The sequence below is a fragment of the Thermobia domestica genome, chromosome 5 (assembly GCF_964235325.1).
Source record: "Thermobia domestica chromosome 5, izTheDome1.hap1.1, whole genome shotgun sequence".
Lineage (NCBI taxonomy): Eukaryota > Metazoa > Arthropoda > Insecta > Zygentoma > Lepismatidae > Thermobia > Thermobia domestica.
This window is the reverse complement of record NC_137458.1, coordinates 108,157,642-108,170,564: the sequence shown is the minus strand read 5'-3', so window position 1 is coordinate 108,170,564 and position 12,923 is coordinate 108,157,642. Positions and strand designations below refer to the sequence as shown.

The 12,923-nt window shown below is 37.6% G+C and overlaps 1 long non-coding RNA gene across 1 annotated transcript in view; it reads right to left on the bottom strand.

The window, feature by feature from the left end:
• Window positions 1–1,406: 1,406 nt before the first annotated feature.
• Window positions 1,407–12,923, bottom strand: part of LOC145684679 (uncharacterized) — a 38,243-nt gene continuing 26,726 nt past the window's right edge. Inside the window, exon 2 of the long non-coding RNA XR_014131359.1 lies at window positions 1,407–1,657. This is a non-coding gene — a long non-coding RNA (uncharacterized LOC145684679). The remainder of the gene's footprint in view (window positions 1,658–12,923) is intronic.

Genomic DNA, 12,923 nt, shown 5'->3' with positions numbered 1-12,923 from the left:
GTATCAAGCTCTAAGAAGTATTTATGTATACTTTATTGTTTCATTAAAAAATAAGTGCAATAGCAGATTCCTTTAACCTTATAAGGAGTCAATATCCATGTTCGTTGTCTTTACCTTTGTGCAATCTGCCAACTTACAATTTGTGTATGGCTACATTTTCATTTCTTGCCCGTGTGCAATATTGCGTTTGAGGACATTGCTAACCTACAACAAAATTTTAAATATTTCGACCGCTCAGTTAGCACTCCTCTAGCTTACTCAATGGATTACTTCAGCTAAAAGATATTATCAGGTAATTACGATGGCATTTAATGACAAGTTGCTCTTTACTGCTTCCTCCTTTCTGCTGAGCTTTAACTTCGCACTTGGATTTCCTCAGAAAGTAGAACTCAGAATTATGAGGTGAATTTCCCAGCTTGTGAAGTCCTCGACTTTCAAAGGTTTTGGTATTTGTGACGTTATGAACACAGTGTTACGATGAGGTTTAATTTTATGGAGTGACAATATTTTGGTTGAAGAGATCAGGAGGTGTGGTTTAGGCCTCAATTCGGGAAACAAAACTAGTTGGTTGGAGTTTCTCTTGGTACTTCGTTCAGAGTTGTGTGAGGAAGAACTAGCTAGAGAACAGAGAGGAGAGAATGGAGTGTTATACATTGGAGAAAGATAACACGTTGTACAGTAAATACGTCGAAACATCTAGTGACAACACCAGACAATCTAAATTAATTTTCACTTTATCTATCCTCATCTACTGCACCTTAAAATGAATATTGGTTTTCGAGTTATAATTTGGATATACCTATGAGCTACATTTACAATATTTATAATATAATGAAAATCATACTCTAATTCCAGGTTTGTTGCTGGTGGTGGAGAAACATTCCCCAAATTAGGTATCTATCAGTCTCTTAATGACCAAACTGCTATTTAGGCAAGTTATATTATAAATGTTTTATGCTTTAATGCTAAATGACTGTTTTGTACTAAAAGTATCCAAATGAATAGGAAAAGAGGAACTGAGAGTTTCAAACAACAAAGTGTCATCTGTGTTCGTAAGTCCTGTTCATTTTCTCATTTCTTTCCGTCCTCTCATTCATAATACGTAGTTGCCAAAGGTTCAATGTTAAGGGAATTAGGAATTTTACTTGTATATTTATAAATTGGGGAAGTGTAAATTGAGCAATTGCTAATTTCTCAAAGTAATAAACAAATATAATCTAGATTTCCTTAAATAAACTTGGATTGCATATATACATATGTGTGTGTGTGTGTGTGTGAGTGTGTGAGTGTAATGTGACGAAAGTATTGTATCAATTAAAATAAACCATAAATAATCTTTCAAAGCACATGGTTATTACAGGCATTTAGATACTAATATTATAATCCATGTTTAATGTGAACCAGAATTTCATGAAAACATTTTATTCTTAAGACATTCTACACTGGTTGAGAGTAAAACACTAATTTACAAAATAAAGTAGAGAATAAAATTTGCTGGAATAAAATTTATATCTGGGAATCATATTCAACCTACCCGAAATCCGAAATTCTTCCTGATACGGAGCTAAATTCTCCGTGTATAGAGTTCTTGAAAAATAAACAGCAATCACCTTTCATTCCGTTATATGAGCAGCTTCGAATGATCGTATCGCATCGACTGAAAGACAAATACATTCATAAAGTATAATACCATAGCAAAAGCTTACAAATAGTTCAAAAGTGTCAATTTACAGAAATTTTTACTTTAATTCTTAAAGTAGATTTCCTGTTAGAGGTATACCACAATCACGTGCTACACTTATGAATTCTGTTACTTACGGAATAATCTCCTAGTCACTACTTTGGAAGCAGTTCTCTTCGACATTCATATACTGTTTTGTGCAATCGGATCTGTTACTATTGTTATTAATGCTGCAAGCTCTTCAATATGAGTTAACGTAAGTCGATGATTTTCTTATTGAACTAAATTGAACCAAAATAAAATATTTTTCATGGGGATCGACTTTGCTGCAGGGAATAGAAGAAAATCGCATAGTACTAGATCCAGCGATCAAGAACACTTTCCATGAAAGTAAATGTACACTGATCAAAACAAATTGTGACACGCGACCTCTTTTGAAAGTAACTTATAACTATTCATGGACATCTACAAACAACAAAACAAATGATAATGCTATGCTCATTCATTCAAACTTCTCAGCCAAGCCCTCCCAATTCCTGATGGGTCATACCCTTTGCTTCACCAGACGAAAATATAATGGGCCTACCAGCATAGGTATGAACGTTACTTGTACCAAATTGGGTGCTGCAGATAACATGATAATGAATCTCAGAGGCAACCAAGTATTCTTTTACTGACAACAATCCTTGTTCACTGATCGTGTTTCGCATCAGCTCTTCTCAAAATGATATCTCTAAATTCAATAGTGCGAACGTTTCGTGTATTTTCCGTACATTTCAAAGTTAAAGTACGATTTACAAGTACAGGCTCTGAACAATGAGCTCTGCGTTATAATATTAAAGTTTACATACTTGAGCTTCCTTTTAGATGTTTGATCTTCAAACTGTTTAGTATAACAAATTTTAATAATCTCTCTCACGCGTATCATTTTCTGTATGAAGCATGGACAATAAATGACACAACTTGCTCTTCCAAACGAGATGTGATGATTATCCCTATTCAAAGTGGCTTTAATAAGAGACATCTTACTTTGGTCACGCACATTACTTTTTTAACCTTCTTTCAGACTGTTCACAAAGCAAGCACTTCTCCGTGTCCATCTGCTCACTGCAAACTTCACAGAACCCAGAAGTAATGAAACAAGTACGATTTTTTCAAAGTGCAACATCCTTTCCATCTCAAGATAAGTGGGGCGCAGAAAGTAACGCCTTCTCTTTGTGCGTGAGTATTCAGTTTTTGTGGTTTCATTTCCAAAGGGGTAACAATTTACTTATTTATTGATGTATTTGACTGGGTACAATTTAAAATCACAAAATATAAATACAGAACAATACACAATTAAACACAAAAAAATGCATCTAAAAACGAGCAATGAAGTGCTAAAGTGCTGAGAAAGTTTCTTGACTACATGGGAATGGTTCAGAAAAGAAACCCATGAGGGTGGCAAATCTGGGGCCTCTTTTATCATTGACATGAAGATCTGTAGCGTGTATACTATGTGGGTCAGGTTTAAATCCTTCAAAAGTTGGAGAAGTTCGTTAACAGTTTGGATGATGTATTCAGACTGTGAATTATCATCAAGGAACGTGTTGCAGCTGCAATAGTGCGTTATATTTTAGGTTTAGATCTTGACGTGGATGCAGCAGTGGTGTCTTGAAGAGGTGCTGAATGTGAGATTGTGCTTGCTGCTGATGTTTTTCATTTTGTTTGTAGAATTTGTTGTATTTGCGAACATCCGCAATAATTAGCAAAATAGCGTCTTTACAGTTGGCTCATTTAGCTGGGTTGTCGTAGGTCTTCTTGTTGGATGGTATGTTCAAGAAGAGAGGGTGCTTTAAAGCCTCTGAGGAAGAGCTAGGCATTTGCTTGGCGTATGCCCAAATCTTTGGCATTTGAAGTATGGCAAAGAATGTCTTTTTGTCGTGGTTCTATGCAAACTTTAATATGTAGCAAAAAGCCTTTTTTTAAGATTCTAGTAATTTTAGAATCTTCTTTCATGTAATCAAGAATAGTGTGATAGAACTTGGCTTTCCAATTCTGAGTTCACATTTGTGAAACATAGACTATTGAGTAACCTTTTTTTCAGGAGTGCTCTTGTGATGTCTTCAATACTGGTATCAATTTGAAGGTGACGAATAAATAGTTTGATGGTCTCTGCTTTCTTCCTGATTTCGCGCTCATACTGTAGTTCATTGTAGAAGCAAAAGTTTTGCACGACTTAGTAACCTTCCTGAAGCTTTCACTTCACTTTTGTGTATCCTTTCATGATTAGATATTTTTGCTGAAAGCTTTAGTTATTAATTGTTGTAATGTATAGCCCTGTTTATGAGGGCATACATATATGTGTATCTAAGTTTGGTCACGTCTGAGGTAGTGTCCATACCGTATATTTTCTCATCCTTCTCGAGTTTAGTGTTTGGAGTGGAATATTTTAATGTATCATCCGTGAGGTTTGAAAGGACCTTGTAGCTATTTCATGTCGGTATTGGCAGATGTGTCTATGATGGTTTCAGGTTGTAAGAAGAAGTGTTTGCACGACTTAGCAATCTTCGTGAAGCTTTCTTGTTACCTGTCCTGCAATAATTATATGTAAAGTCCAAACCTATCTATTGTAAATAATTGTATCCCTAGCACGGCAGTTTCCTAATTTATTTATTCTAGTATATTTTATTACTTATTAGTATATTTTCTATGTTCTCGTGTACAACGTACAGGAGTATTAATGCTATCGGTAGCCATGTTTTCGAACTTGCCTCAAAGCTTCCTCTCTGGAAAAGGATTGATCGTTGGACAATGTGGTGTGGGACAGAGTTTTTCTGTCATTATTCTCCTGGCAATCCTAACAATATATATTTTATGTAAATGGAAGCATATTACAATTCTTACGAATTATATGTTGATTACCTTTTTTCGATTAAAACAAGTTTTCTGTTGTCTATTTCGATTATACGTTTATAGTAGTGCATCAATATTCATATTTCTCTTAAATGAATATTACATTTTCAGTTGGTTCATAGTTGGAATTGAAAAATAGTCTAATCTGAGTTAAGCGGGAAACATGTAGATTATTTTGGTGGCAGAATTCTTATTGCGCGTAGTGTTATCATAATTTTTAATGTAACGCTGTTTTTTTTAAAATTTGAGGGGAGCATGGGAAATTGAGTGCAAGGGGAATGGGAGGTAACTTTTCACCCTGAACACTACTTGCGTAGTACTATTGAATAGAGTTCGCTTTGGTCTGTAACTATTTTTAAGTTCCTATTTTTCCGGTTACGTTCACTGGCTAAAACCCCGTGTGCAACATGCCGCCAACCATCATCTTCTGTCGTCACTTTTGGTGGATAGCCGACCAAGTGAAGGAAACATAACTACCGGCACCGGTGCGAAAAAGCGCTGAAGTGGAAGCGAAATTGTCGTTTCCCCGCCGGGCGGTATTATAGAGATTTCTCGACGAATGATGGTGAATGAAAGCTGAATGATGGTGAGAGGTGTGTAACGTTTGCTATGAACTGTTCTGCCACCTGTTGCTCTCATATGTTTCGTATGTGCTAGGAAATAAGAATAACAGGTGGCACCGCTACTATTCATGTAACTGTTGTCATACGGTTCATTGACTTACAGGAATATTTTCGTGTTGATTACACTAGTGCATATTACTTCAATTAAAAATTCTTACTGACATTTACTAGTTACTTCCGATATGTCCAGAGGGCCATATCTATGTTCCCGTTGATCTTCCAGGTCAATAGTGGTATCTATGACATCAGCTGTGACGTACCAAATGACATACACGGCATTTTTAACCCATTCCTCGATTGTAGGACTTGCTCGTCAGAAATAGTGAGCAATAGTTATCAGTTAGAATATTTAGTGAAAAATAGTTATCAGAATTATCCCAGGAAAGGTTAGCTCGTGGTGACGTGTTTAGACTCGGGCATTTACTCACATAATAGACTATCCGAATGGTTGACCTCTACCTGTTTACCACAAATTAAAAGGTGCTTTGTGTTTATTGTGCTCATCATAATGGCTTCTATACCTACCGCTTCTTTCAATATCTACTTGGGCCCCTACACTCCGTCAGCATCTGCCGACAAGCGAAGGCAGAGCTCTAAACGCACCATGCGTAGCAATGTTCATCAGAATCAGGTTCAGTCACCTCAACCAAAGCCACTTCACAACCGTAGCGTATCCTCCCTGCATCAGATTCTTCTCATCGCATGGACCTTTTTAACTTCTGCATTTACTTCTGTTAATCAAAGTGTTCATTCGTTTCTACTCACCAAATTCGATTCTCAGTATCTCGAACTCAAGAAATTGTATCATCTCATTACTTAACACATCCCACGGACAAGTATCACACAAGTCGTCTACAACCAGAAAGGTATCATTGTTAAATCGCCAAATGATAAATTCGCATCCACAATTCTTAACACCTATTCCTATGGAATATTTGGTAAAAACGCTTCTTTTTCTGTACTCAATGCTCAATCGGCCAAGCAACCGCCGCCACTCCAAAAACAAACTGCATTATTTGTTGTCATTCGAGGAGTTGACCCATGATTCTCTGATGAAGAAATAAGTTAGGAACTCACACTAGATGGACATTCAATCATGAAATGCATTCGTATTATAAACGCTCAAGTAACACACACATGGATCATGTCTTAGTGAGTTCACTCAACACCATCAAATCTCTGTTATTGAATGGGTCCTTCATGTATCGTAAACGTCATCGTGTCGACCCTTCTCGTTCTCCTGCTCCACTTCCTATGCAGTGTGAAAAGTGAAAAATGTAAACGATCATCTGACCGGAGCAAGTCCAAACCAACTTAATGTTGGGTCTGCACTCACACTCATGGCACCCTTAAACAAACTCCTAAATGGCCCACCTGCAACGAAACTGGATCTGCTACCTATGGATATATACGCAAGGCTAAACCTACCGTAATTGACAGTACCGAAGGATCCATTCTAACCGTAATTGACAGTACCACAGAAACAGCATATTACCCAAACAGCATCTGTTCCTCAGGAAATCTCTCAGCCAATCACCCGATTCTTATCATTTTCCACCGTTACTCTAAAAAATATTCATCCGTTGCTTCGTAACCATATTCTCTGCCAGGTTCAACCAGCTCCCAAAGCCATACTTAACATCAAGTTCACAGCCACGTACTCTGGACAGAATGTTTACTTATATTCCGATCCGTTGCAAACAGAACTTTAGGACTTTCTCCGAGATCTTATATCTTGTGATCATTATGGACAATTCTTATCTATTCCTTAACATTCGTTCTCTACCAAAACAAAAAATCTTATTTGAACAGCTCCTTTTCGAAAAACATTTGGCGTGTTTTGTTATGAACGATACTCATCTTACGGCCTGCACCCACCAACATCTGTCACACTGTAGCATATTTCGATACGATAACCTGGCACCAGGATGAGGGCAACTTGTGGGGTTGCCATAGGTTTTCTCCATGTCTTCCTTTACGCCGCACTAATCTTCATATACATCCTTTATCGGAGCATGTACTTACTACTTCATAGTTAACATCACAGTTGCGATAATCTACATACGTTCCTGGTACCCTCTTCCATATCAGTTTATTCAATACATTTCAGATAACTATCTAAATTGTAGATTATCTAAATTTGCACAGTCGCAACAAGGTTTCCGTAATCAACAAGGTTTCCGCAGCTACCTTCTACTTTCATCCAATATCCAAGCCTACTCGACCTTGTACTAACACAACGTCGAGTGACGTTATCACTTCTCTTAATCTACAGATACACTGTAGGCTAGATGTCCTGGATCATCTCGGCAGTGATCATATGCAGACCCCACTCCTGACTATCACAAACCCACGTTCTGCTTCTCACCTCACTCTTCCTACCCTCGTTCTTACCTCATGTTCGACAAAGCCAACTGGAACGGTTACTTCAACATCAGTTAGAACTTGTCCCGGAATCTGAAATAGAAGATAACCTTTTTGTTGCAATCGATACTATTGCTGTTTCCTACCACACAACCTCTACCTAGAATATCCCGCTTCGCACCGTACAAGCTTACAAACCAGATCTTCCTTCACAGTATCTTACGCTATTATACGTTCCCAGGCATATTATCGAAACCTCACTCGTACTGGAAACCTTGAGTCTCTCTGTGTCCACCCTCGTTATCACCTCACTCTTCATAACTACCTTGTTGTTTATAAAGCCTTTCCTGGATCATCATCTGAAATGATCTTTCCAGCACCACTCATCGCAGAAAGTACTGGAACAGATTCCACAAAACTCGTTGGCCGTTCTTCTCGCACACCTGATCCTCTCTCAGATGGAGACAAACCCCTTGCGGACAGAACAGCTAAAGCAAACGCCTTCACTTATTACCTTCAAGAAATTTTCACTTCAATCCACCCTTTTTCGTCACTTTCCTGTCATCCAGCAGATAACTTAAATCTTTCATCACCAGATCTCCAACCCAATCTCAATCACCATTCGCCTGGTAACAATCCTCTCACAGCACGTATTACGGTGGAAGATATACGCAGCACAGTCGACAGCAAACGCAACTCCACTCAAGGTTCTAACCACATTTCCTATCGACATATTAAAGAGTTTCCGTAAACTCTTCATTTACTTCCCGCTATCTACACGTTTATTATGCGCAGAACCTTCGTACCGACTCATTGGAAATCATCCTTCACTCTGATGTTTTACAAACCAAACAAGCCATCCCATGCTGTTTCTTCGTACCGGCCTCTTCAGTTCATTCTTCTATTCAGCAAAATTCTGGAACGAATCCTCGCCACACGTCTACATCATCTTTCAGCTCATAATCCCCTTCCTCTTTCTCAAGGAGAATTTCGGCCTTCATACAGTATAAATGGCCAACTTACGCACTAACGACCAACATCACAATACAGTATACCCCATCTAATCTTTCGTGCTTCGTCTTATTCTATCTGGAAAAAGCTTTTGATAAAGTATGGCTTCTTTGTCTTATATACTAATTCTTTTCTTTAGACATTCTCTTATGTTATATCCGTTTAATCTTTCACTTTCTCTGTTGCCGCCTAATAGTTGCATAGCTCTCAACAACCACCTTTTAATCCCGTTTTTCCTCATTCCGGTGTACATCAACGTTCTTTGTTACCTCTATTATTATACCTCTTATATGTGGACGATTTTCCACGATTACCAGGGAATACAAGCATACCAATTTGCCGATACAAACCCTTTCTTCCAACAGCTAATACTATTCAAGAGATAAATCGCACAATGCAGCTTGCTATTGATAGATTTCTGTCATGGTACAGACGCTGGCGACTAATACTCAATGCTGCGAAAAGATAGCCTATCATATATCTTCCTCCGAATAAACCCTTCCGCGTTTCTCGCAAATCTTTCAACTCCTATGATCATGTCGGCAAGGTTATCCTTCAGCCTTAAAACACGGTCACTTATTTAGATATATTCTTTTACTTACATCTTAAATGGGCTGCCCAGTTCAAATATATCTGCACCAAAGCCTACAATCGCCTCAACCATTTACGCCTTATCACAACTACTACCTGGAGTGGAGCACACACACTCTTAACAACTTACAAAGTTTTTAACTGCCCAGTTCCGATCTTCGGTTTTATCGCCTCGACTTCCGCTGCTTCCTCATTCTATACAATGCTTCAAATTCCAGAACGGTACGCCCTAAAATTAGCTTTCCGTATCCATCTTCCTAGCACAGCACACAATACAATACACAATTTTGTTTTAAATCTTTCAAATGTCCTTCTCCGACTTACCCCTCTTTCGCGTCTGTTTACTTTTTACTACTTCTTCTTCCGACCTGACAGCCCTGCTCATCTTTTCATCACAGGCTGCATCACTGACACGGCATAGCCTTGCTTTATTACAAATTATGCACAGAAGTCCTCTTGCCTAACTGGGTTTTCCCTGTCTCCATCAGATCCAGAGCGTTCCCCGGATCAGAAAATAACCCACATCTGTATTTCTAACAAAATCCGTTCTTGTGGCTTCTAGTGCACCTCATTTCGATTCACTTCCATTCAACACAAACTGTGATTATGGTTAAAGGCCATAATGTCCACTGCTTCCCATTTTATATGATTTAATTCTCAGTTGGTCAGTAAATGTCCTCCCAATATACACCATATATGATTATCTGCAATATAATGTTGAAATAAAGTTTAATATCCTCCCAATATATTTACGATTATGTACAATATAATATTGAAGTAAAGTTTAATTAATGTAAGAGTACTGACCCACAAGTACCTAATAGCCATCATCCCTTCACTCCACTTACCGATATAAAGGGGTGTACACTTTAGGAGGCAACTAGTCGTCTGTGACTAGCAAGAAGATCTATGGTGTCAAATTAACGTACAAATACGCTGAAACGGCAGTTATATTGTATATTAGCAATGTAATAGTAGACAACTTTCAGAGTATAAATACAATGCGATACGTTGTTGGTGAAATTGGGAGTAGTCGATTAAAGGCGGCAGAGAAGAACTCACGTGGCGGGATAATGGCGGTAGTAGTGATTTCAAGCCGGCATTGGCGGTAGTAGTGGTTTCAAGTCTGCAATGGCGGTTAAGAAGCAGTCATGTATTAGTTTAATGGCGATACTTGTGGTTTCAAACCGGCGCTAGCCGTTCAGAGCAAGAAAACCGGCGGATGCAGCCTTATTACCACCATGGTTGTAGAATTGCGGTATTCGTGTAATTTCGTGACGGTATCGTACGTTAAGCTGCCATCGTCCTTCAAATTTTCCACGGTTCGCGATCGGTCCGACTAAGTCTTGCTCATGGAGAACACAATTCATCTGTTAATCCATTTCAAAGAAAAACTTCTCAAATCATTATATGAATACACATATCTCATTTATTTCATTTGCAACAATAAGGACTCTTTTCAGCACTCATTTTACTGAAGCTGTCACGTCTTATCATTAGTACTCCATAACCTATATAATTGTTATAATTGTTCTTTATTCTTATACAGAGCAATAATTTCAGCTATTTCTGTGATACAACAAGTAGTTCTTGGGATCCACACTTCTCGTTTTATTCATATGGCTATATTATTTTTCGTCAGATAATTAATAATTGGTTTGCATATGGTCATTTTGCTACCCGCTACTACAGCTTGAATGTAAAAGACCCGTCAGAGATGTCAAAATGTGAAATTTTTCATACAGTTTAACAAAATTTAATTAATTGAAACAGTATGTAACACCGTTTCCTTGTATCAACTATACAATAAAATATTCTATGCAGTTCTTTAGGTATAATTTCTGCAGTATAAGTGCAACAATGAAATTATTGCTAGAATATATATTTAATTCATCCTGATATATGTACGTTTGTTTTTGTTAGACTTAGACAGAAATTTTGAATTCTATTCTCAGCCGCCAGACCCCCGGTCATCGCCTTGCAATGAACTTTCTCAACTTCTCGAAAACTATTCTGGAGAAATTACTTCTCTTTAAAGAATATACTTATCACCAACACATACGTCAATCCAACGCGTATTATTTCCTGAATTTCATTTTGAACAGCAAATATATAATTTATTAAAAAGAACTATATTCCTACGTGTGCACTGACAATCATGTAAATGTCTTAATGCGCGCCTTGCGCACATCTATACGTATTAGAGACAAAAACAGTACTTATTTTCTACCACATAATAGCGCAGACAGTCTTGCAATCTACTACTTAATAAACCTTACACTATAAATTTTGTTGCAGGATTTTTAAACATTTATATATAGCATTTTCATAAACACTACCATTTGCGGTGTAATATATTACAATGTATTACAATTGTGTAATGTAGGAAACGCATACATAATGCCATTAGTACTCCAATTTTAGAGGTGTAATTCCATAGATGCTGACCCCTTATGTACCATGTGAGTACTAAGTAGAAACTTGAAAATATGAACTTCAAAGCAACTAAGTAGTCCAGTGAAAGCCTGTCAGACTATTGCCGGCGAGACCTGGGTTTGATCCTCGTCGATTTTTTCTTATTTTTTCTTACTTCAAACTTGTATTTTGTTAACATTTGTTGATTGTCGATAAGGCTGATTCCATTACACACGGTATTTCATTCGCACCTTTCCCGCCAGAGAAACTATTGAATCAAAAGAAGCACTTTTCTTTGTATCTCATATATTATAGCTATTTACGCTGCCCACCACACAACTGCCAAAAGGCTTTTATTTTTTAACATCTATTATGGCTATTTTCCAAACCGTTGTTCCTAGACACCGGTTGTTCATAGACAGTATATTGTGAAAATGATGCCCAATGTTTTATCCTACTCTTTTTGGGGGACACTACCTCCTTAGAGCGTCCCTGGAGGAGATCAAAATAATACGTTTGTAATACAATAAAAAATAGAATATTACCAGCAGTGCCCCGGGCTTAATAATTCCCTTCCCGGAACATTGCTCCTGAAAGACACACTGGTGATGCTCCATATCCAAAGTTACATACGTTTGATTTTAAATACTTCAGCATCGTCTCGAAACTTCACACGAATTTACTGCCTCGTTTCGGGACCATCTCAAAAGTTGCCGTATAAATATATGTTTTCCCTCTACGTATGTAATAATGAAAATATTTCGTTCCCGCAATACCAACAGAAAGTACTTTGCTAATACGAAGAAATGGAGATAACAAAAAATACAAAACCGTTTAGTCCGGAGTAGAACACAGACCTCCTACTTAGAAAGCCCACACGTATCAATGAGCTATGATCGTACGTTAATTTATATATGTAATATTATGCTTAACATAACCCATAACAAGGCAGATCAAACCAATTCAACAACATGGTATCTTTGCATTCAAGATGGCGACTTCTCCAATGATTTGTTTCTTCATTGAAACTGCAATTTATCCTTAAGATTATAGCAAAACATTACTGTCCTACCGTGAGAACAACTTACAATTTTCATGGTTACAACTTTTGAACCGCCATCTTGAATCGAAGATGAAGCCTTTTCCAACATGTCCGATTTTTCTCCTTACTTATGCTGTAATCTACACACTTGAACGCAATTTCGTGATTTTACCATATCTACAAGTTGTCTACAATTAGACGCCCCCTTATAACATTCCTAGCACTTTCTTACACTGAAGACGACAATTTGTTTCAAGTTTAAGGGCGGATTCGCAAACTACGAATCAGAATAAAAATCTCC